Raw genomic sequence first — 8376 nt, 5'->3', positions numbered from 1 at the left:
ATTTGACAGAGAGAGAGAGATCGCAAGTAAGCAGAGAGGCAGGCAGACAGAGCGGGGGAAGCAGGTTCCCTGCTGAACAGAGAGCCTGATGTGGGGCTCGATCCCAGGACTCTGAGACCATAACCTGAGCCGAAGGCAGAGGCTTAACCCACTGAGCCACTTAGGCACCCTGTAACTAGTTTTAAGTGTGATTCACATTGTTGTGTGATCATCTCCACCATCCATCTCAGAACTCTTTTCATCTTGCAGACCAGAAACTCTATATATCTGTTAAACAGTAACTCCCTGCTTCCCCTCCTCTGGCCTCTGGTGACCTACATTCTGCTTTCTGGCACTATGAATTTGACTACTTGAGTTATCGCATTTAAGTGGAATTGTATAGTATTTGTTTGTGACTGGCTGATTTCACTTAGCAGTTATCTTCAAGCTTCATCCATATTATAGCATGTGTCAGAATGTCCTTTTTAGAAAAGAAAAGATTGTATTTATTTCAGAGAGAGGGAGAGAGAATACTCACAAGCAAGAGTCGGGGGACAGGGAGAGGGAAAAGCAGACTCCCTGCTAAGCAGGGAGCCTGATGTGGGGCTTGATCCCAGTTACACCAGAATGTTCTTTTTAGGGTGAATAATGCTCCCTTGTATGTATTTACACATTTTGTTTATCCCTTCATCCACCTTTGGCCATTGTGAATAATGCTGCTATGAACATGGGTGTATAGATATCGCTTTGAGACCCTGCTCTCAATTCTTTTGAATATACACCCAGAAGTGGAATTGCTGAATTGTACGATAATTCTACACTTAATTTTTGAGGAATCACCATGCTGTTTCCACAGGGGCTGTACCACTCTGCATTCCCACCAACAATACTTAAGCATTCTAATAAATGGAGTTTTTAATTTCCCATTGAATCACTGTGTAAGTTATCTCCATTGTCCTAATATTCACTGAAATCATAAAGTACCTTACCTAGTTCATGGTGGTCTGGCAGCTTACTGAGGACATATGAACACATGGAAGTGTGTTGCAGTAGCAAGAGAATTAAGTGGACCCATATGACCATAAGGGTACTGGGGAGGCTGTTGTCCACATTAGAGATCCCCTGAACAATGGCCAGAGATTTGGTCTAACTAGAAGTTACAGTCCCTTGAAAGTTCAGAGCAGATTTAGGATTCTTTCCTCTTCCTGCAGGTGGCTCCACAGACATTTCCAATAGGTCCTGGCTCTAGCATTGGCTCTGGAGTTCAGCTGGGACCCTGTCTTTGCCCAACAATGTCTACCACAGGGATAAGACTCTGGAAAGCTCTGTGTTTGGAAGGGATAGGACTATGTCAAATCACAACTCTCAGAGGTGACCTTGAGTCAGCATCTGTTATCAGAGGTGCAGTCTCACTCCCATCTGTCCAGATGGGGTGCTTCTTGAGCTCTGAAGTTTTCCCCAGGTGATGCAGAGTTCATGGACTCCTTTGGCATATGTTGCAGTAGAGATTCCAAGGATGCTGGAAGATTCTGTACCTCAGCATTTGACTTTCAAGAAGAAAGGAAGGGTGGGTCTATGACCCTTAGGCTGATGATATTGCTCTCCTCTTTTGAACCCAGTCCTATAGAATTTAAAATGAGTTTCACAGTATTTTAAAATCTGTTTATAGGAAGAACCAAGAAGGGCTGTTTTATTTTTATTTATTTTTATTTTTATTTTTTTTTAAAGATTTTATTTATTTATTTGACAGACAGAGATCACAAGTAGGCAGAGAAGCAGACAGAGAGAGAGGAGGAAGCAGGCTCCCCGCTGAGCAGAGAGCCCAATGTGGGGCTTGATCCCAGGACCCTGGGATCAAGACCCGAGCCTAAGGCAGAGGCTTTAACCCACTGAGTCATCCAGGAGCCCCAGAGGGGCTATATTAATGTCATTGCAATAATTATTTCATTGCAATTAAGTTCTACTTATTTAAAACCCAAAATGGCTTTTCTTTCTTTCCCATTCAGATCATATATGGCCCCTTTGAGCCCATGCTCAGTAAAGAAGTCCAATATGCATCCCTATATCATACAGCCCCCAAAGAGGACTCCTTGCCCCTGGCCATGGCCCAGATGATGCTCTATGTTAGACGGGCCTGGATGGAACATGCCACCTCAGATGACATGAGAGATAAACAGTTTCTCTCAGCTTGGGGAGAAGAAATGGCCAAGAAAGGGATTAGGGTTGCCTTTTCAGAGACTGTATCTGAGTGCAAGAGGCCATGAGGAGGTGTTTGATAATTCATCAGTCAGAGCAACACAACCAGGAGCTCTGGTGGTTGTCATTCATGGAGGTACCACTACCCTGGTGGTTGTGTGCTCTTCACAGCCCCTCATGCAAGAACAGTGAAGGTGTGGGTTGTCTGCCCTCACTGAGATGTTGCTCCGAGGCCCACGTTCCAGAGTGGATTTGGTTTTCATGGCACTCTGCTGTTTGCTCATCAGAGAGGAGGTTGCTGAAATTGGGAACATTCCTTGGGAGATTCCATTCTTCTAAATAACCAGAGAACATTTTTTCAGAAGAGTTTCCGGTATGCAGCTCTTAAGTTGGTGGTGGCACCCCTTGAGGAATATGAGTGCTCCCTGAATAATTCTTTGGACAGGATTCCAGTACAGTATTTTGAAGTGACCACATCTACACATGGTTATACTGTGCTGTGCATGCCATGGCCCAGGCCTGGCATCTTCCTGATCAGATCGGAAGTAGGATCAGTAGAAGACCAAGTGAACGAACTAATCCCCAGAAAGTAAGATTGGCTCTGAAATGGTGGGCCAGGCTAGTTGGCTTACAACTACATGAGTTCTTGTGGTTCATGATTTTTATTGTGACAAAAGACACATGGTCTACATTGACCATGTGAACCACTTAAAAGCATGCAGTTCAGTAACATTAAATACATTTATGTTGATACACAGGTCACATGTCAGTGGTGTAAATGCATTTATACTCTTGCATAGACAGCACTACTGTCCGTCTCCAGAAGTTTTTCATTTTTCCCAGCTGAAACACTAACTCTCCATTGCTCTTCCTCCAGTCCCTGGAAACCACCATTGTACTTTTAATTCTTGGGGGGATATGCCCAGAAGTGAAATTGGTAGGCCATGTAGTAGTCTTATATTTAATTTTTTGAGGACCCACTATACCATTTTCCATGGGAACCATACCATTTTCCCAAGGCATCTGCCCCACTTTATGTTCTATCAGCAATGGACAAGAGTTTTCGATGTCTGCACAGCTTCATCAACAATTGTTATTTTCTGTTTTTGTTGTTGTTGTTGTTCCTGTTTTTGGTAATAGCCATCTCTATTGGCCAGTGTTGCCAGAGAGGCAGAACCAACAAACCATATCCATAAAGAAGGATGTACTCTATGTAAAAAGATTTATTAAAAGGATCAGATCCTACCATTGTAACCATCTATAAGATGGAGATCCGGGAAAACCATTAGTGTAATTCTGAGAACAAGAGGGTTGATTCATGCATTCCCGAAAGACATAATTATTCACATCTACTATATGCCAAGTACTGTGCTAAGTTCAGGGGACAATATGGGGTGAAATGAAGTATGATGTCTAAGTTTAGGTACTTTCCCCTTTTGTAGAGATTGGTGTTAATCAAAGAACGCCACAGGTATGTAACCATAATGCTGTGATGAGGGACATGAAGTGAATTACTGTACAGGGTACAATGAGGCCATAAAATAACACAGGTAAAATCACATGGATGTATCTCTCTTGGCAGGGAATGATTTTCTTTTAGGAAGTAACATTAAAATGAACTGAGTGGGAGCTACCTAAGTGAACCCTTCTAGCTTCCCCGGGAGTGTTCCCAGCACAGGGATTAGAAGGTGTAAAAATCTGAAGGGTAGGTGGTGTTACTCTTCCAAGGAACTAGAAGCCTCCTATGCTGCAATGGAGGGAGGGCTGGAGAATGGTACAGGGTGAGGCAGAAGAGACAGGCCAGTACATGTCATTTAGGGCCCTGGAGGGCATTATTAAGGCTTGGGAACTTTTTTCTAAAAGTCTGAAAGCCCCAGCTTTTTCTTTATGTAATTGAGATAATGCTGTTTAATGTTAAAAAAGGAAAAAGCAAAACCAAACCAGGTGTGAAGGTTCAGGGAGTTAGTAAGTGTTTGACTCAAAGCCTGTTAGAGAAGAGCTCGTATAAAACTTATCAGATCATAAAGTTTAGGAAAGTTGGCAAATCGATGGATTCATCTCCCTATGGAAAACCATAAGAACAAATCTTTTTTGTAATTATTATTTATTTATTTAGAGTGCATGAGTGGGGGGAGGGGCAGAGGGATGGGAGAAGCAGACTCCATGCTGAGCAGGGAGCCCGATGCAGGACTTGATCCCATGACCCTGGAATTGTGACCTGAGCTGAAGGCAGACACCTAACCTACTGAGCCACCAAGGCACCCTGAACCCATTCGTGCTATACCCCCTCCTGTCCCTTTCAGACTTGGACCAGTACCCAAACAGGGGGAGAGATATCTGCTTCCCCTGGGCCACCACCTTCCTGGCCATGGCAGAACCCCTGGGAATGACCTGGGCCCGTGCAGTTCTTTTCTTATCTCTCCTCACAGCTCTGGTTCTGGGGGTCTTTGGTGAAAGCCAACCATCAGTCTCTCAGCTTTATTCTCCTCATCGTCCTGAATATTGGCTTCCTCTTCTTGCTCCTTGCTCTTTGCTGGCTGCCTTCCACAGTGACCTACCTTCTCCGACAAACAGAGGACTATAATTGGAGTTGTGTTCATGGTAGCTCTTCCCATCATTTTGGCAAAGACCCTCACCATGGATGTGGCCTTCATGGCCACGGGGCCGGGGAGCGGGGCCGGGGAGCAGGGCCGGGGAGCAGGGCCAGGCAGTGCATAGGGCCTGGAGCCTCTGACTCCTTTCTCATCTGCTCGCTGGTCCCAGGGATGCTCTGTGGAGTGTGACTGGTGGACTCTCCTTGCTTCCCAGACACAGACCTATACCCCAAGCCTGGACTTGTCAGTGTAAAGTGTAACAAGGGCTCAGCCACCACCTTCTACTGGGTCCCAAGCTACATGAGCATCCTGGCCTTGGTCAGCTTCTCTGTTTTGGCAGCCAGGGACCTCCCTGACACCTTCAGTGAGGCCAAGTCCTCACGTGCAGGACACTAGTGTGTTACAGTATCTGGGTGTCCTTCCGAGTATTTTAGGTGTAGCTAGAGGGACGGGTTTCTGTCTCGCCCGGATCTAGGTGTGGACAGAATGTGGATTCCAGTTTGGAGATCCACTTTTGGTCGAGCACCAGAGTGTGCAGTACCACTAAAGGACACTAGGTGGAGCTCCAGTCCCAAGGCTTACAGCAGCAACGGCAAGGCCGGAGTATCGCGGACAGACACCAGGGGGAGCCCCTGAGCAGAGGCTGGCTATCCTCTTCAGGTAGCTCGCTGGTTAGGAGGCCGGAGAGGACGCCAACGGAGAAAGGCTTGAGAGGGCTTCACAATCTCTAACTGGACTGGTTGGAGAAAGCACTCACAGCATGAAACCATATCACAAAGACTGGGAGAGAGGTCTGATTTTTTTCAGATGCCAAGTCTACCCTCCCACACCTCCAAGACACAGAAACATAGCCTATCCAAAAGAACAAATTAAATCTCCAGAAACCAATCCCAAAGAAATGGAAATATATAAATCCCCAGACAGATAATTCAAAATAACGGTCATAAGGAGGCTCAGTTAGTGAAAAAGAGAGCACAGATAAACAACTAAACAAAATTAGGAAAATTGTCTGTCCAGGTCAAATTACTTTACAAAATATTTGCAGAGTACTTTTTTTCCTTTTTCTTTTTTTTAGGAAAGAAAGTGAAGGCCAGGGTTGGATGCAGATGTTGCGATGTGAAGGTTCAGCTCTCTACCACAGACCCATTAATCTATCCACTCTTCAATTCATTGAACAAATGCTTGCGGAGGCCCTACTGTGTGTCAGGCACTGTGTTAGGCAGTGGATTACAGCATGGACTAGTTACCATTCCTGAGCACTCTCTGAGCTCCCTGTCCTCCATGTCTATAATCTAGGTTTGGTTAGACATCTTGGCTAGCAAGATATTTAGGATTTACAGGAGGAAGGGAAGGAATGTATTACAAACCTTTTTCCATAATCCACTTTACCTGGCACAGGGCAGCTCATGGGGACTTGCTCAAAAAGCACTTACGGGGGTGGAAGAATGCCTGGGTGGCTCAGTCGGTTAAGTGTCTCCCGTTGGTTCAGGTCATCATCCCAGGGTCTTGGGATCGAGCTCCGTGTTGGGCTCCCTGTTTGGTGGGGAGTCTGCTTCTGCTTTTGATCCTCCCCTCTGCTCGTGCTTTCTCCTTCTCTCTCTCAAATGCATAAATATTTTTTAAAAGCACTTATTGAATATAAGTTACTGTAGTAATGGAGACCAGCTAAATGGACCACTTATTTTGCTGGGATGATTTAACTGCCTGGCTAGAATTTAGATTAGATTTTCTTGCTTCTGAAGGACTTATACTGTCCATGTCCAGAAAAAACGAAGTGAGAGCTAAAATTGCAGACAGTCCAATGATCCATGGCCATCTCTTGGGTTGTGGTCTTAATCTGTTTAGTTCTTGCAATAGTGTGTAACTTTTTAAATGTTTAATGTCATCTGCCCACTGGGTTGTGGGTTACTTATATCTGGTGTTCAGTAAATGTGAGCTGGTTGCCTGAAAATGACTGATATTTCTGATCCCAGCATTCCTGCTCCATCTTTAAGGAGTGAGTTTATTTTGAACATATTCTTCAGTTTTTCCCCCCACCCTGACATTTTCCTCCAATTGCATCTCAGCTGTGCTTTTGTATTATGTATTAGTATTTCTGTGCCCATTATGGGAGAGAACCCTGTAGACTAAAAGAAGCTCAAGGGACATGGGAACTCCATCACAGTATGTTGACCTTATTTGGATTCTCATCTCCATGGCAAGATGTGAAAATAAAACAAAACATATTTCTGAGATGGTGGAAAATGTGATCATTGATGTGATAATCAAGGAAATGAAGAACTTACTGTCCATTTCTTTTAGGTGTGACATGGTGTTGTGGTTAAGTTTCTTTTTTTAACAGAATCACATTTAAGTATTGAAATACTTCCAAATAGTCGATAAAAACAACACTGATAATACTCAATAATAGTCAATAATACAACACTGCATAAAAATAAGATAGTTGTGGTTAGGAAAAACTACCCAGTAGAGTCAAAAGATAACAGACAGGGGAAAAATATTTTCAATTAATTTTTCAAAAAAAAAAAAAACCCGTTCCTCTCTAGATTAAAAAATTAAGAAAAAGACCAGCCTAATAGAAACCTAGACAAAGATTTGATCAGGAAGGTAAGTCTAAATGGCCCTGCAACATAGAAAAAGAAGCCAGTGGTAATACAAATGCAAATTAGCATTGTTCACAGGGGGATTCAGGGAAGATGACAGTTGTGGCATAACTTTTGAATTATTCCAATTTCCTACCTGAAAACAGCAACTAGAAAGTAAAGCCAAATATGCATGGTAACACACAACCCCATTAACCCAGAGGATCCTATCAATATTTGCAGAATACTTCAATCAGCAACAGCAGAATCCACGTTCTTTTCAAGTCCCCACAGAACACATACTAAGATAGACCAGCTCCTGGGCATAAAACAAACTTCAACACACTTAAAGAACTGAATCATATATACATAGAGTGTGTTCTCTAACCTCAGTGAAATCAAACTAGAAATCAGTAACAGAAAGACAACATAAGAATTGCCAACTCTTGAAAACTCAAAAACATGCTTCTAAATGCCCCATTGGTCACAGAACAAGTCTTAAGAAAAGCAGAACATACATGAAGTAAAATTAAAATGCAACATAAGAGAATTTTTGAAGGACAACCATAGCAGTGGTGACAAGGAAATTTATAGTACTAAATCCATTAATTAGAAAAAGGGAAAATTCTCCAAATGATAATCTGCCACTTTAAAAATCTAGAATAAGAATGGCAGACTGAATCCAAAGAAAGCAGAAGAAACAGATAATAATTATAGGAGCAGAAATAGGGGTGCCTGAGTGGCTCAGTCCGTTGAGCATCTGCCTTTGGCTCAGATCATGATCTCCAGGTCCTGGGATTGAGCCCTGCATTGGGCTTCCTGCTCCATTGGAAGCCTGTTTCTCCCTCTCCCTCTGCTGCTCCCCCTGTTTGTGCTCTCTCCTCTCTTTATCAACTAAGTAAATAAATAAAATATTTTTATCTTGAAGAGGCTGAAAAGACAAGCTGCAAAGAGGGGGAAAATATTTTCACAAGACATATCCTATAGTGGACTAGTATTTACAATACATAAAGAACTCTCAGCTC

The 8376-nt window shown here is 43.3% G+C and overlaps 1 pseudogene across 1 annotated transcript; it reads left to right on the top strand.

The window, feature by feature from the left end:
* Window positions 1-2683: 2683 nt before the first annotated feature.
* On the top strand, window positions 2684-5165 carry LOC309860912 (vomeronasal type-2 receptor 26-like; annotated as a pseudogene). The gene is made up of 3 exons: window positions 2684-2720; window positions 4479-4864; window positions 4984-5165. The product of its transcript is annotated as a vomeronasal type-2 receptor 26-like (transcript).
* Window positions 5166-8376: the final 3211 nt, after the last annotated feature.

Source organism: Mustela nivalis, assembly GCF_964662115.1.
Source record: "Mustela nivalis genome assembly, chromosome: 3".
NCBI lineage: Eukaryota > Metazoa > Chordata > Mammalia > Carnivora > Mustelidae > Mustela > Mustela nivalis.
The sequence above is the reverse complement of the archived record's forward strand: the minus strand, read 5'-3'. Positions and strand labels throughout refer to the sequence as shown.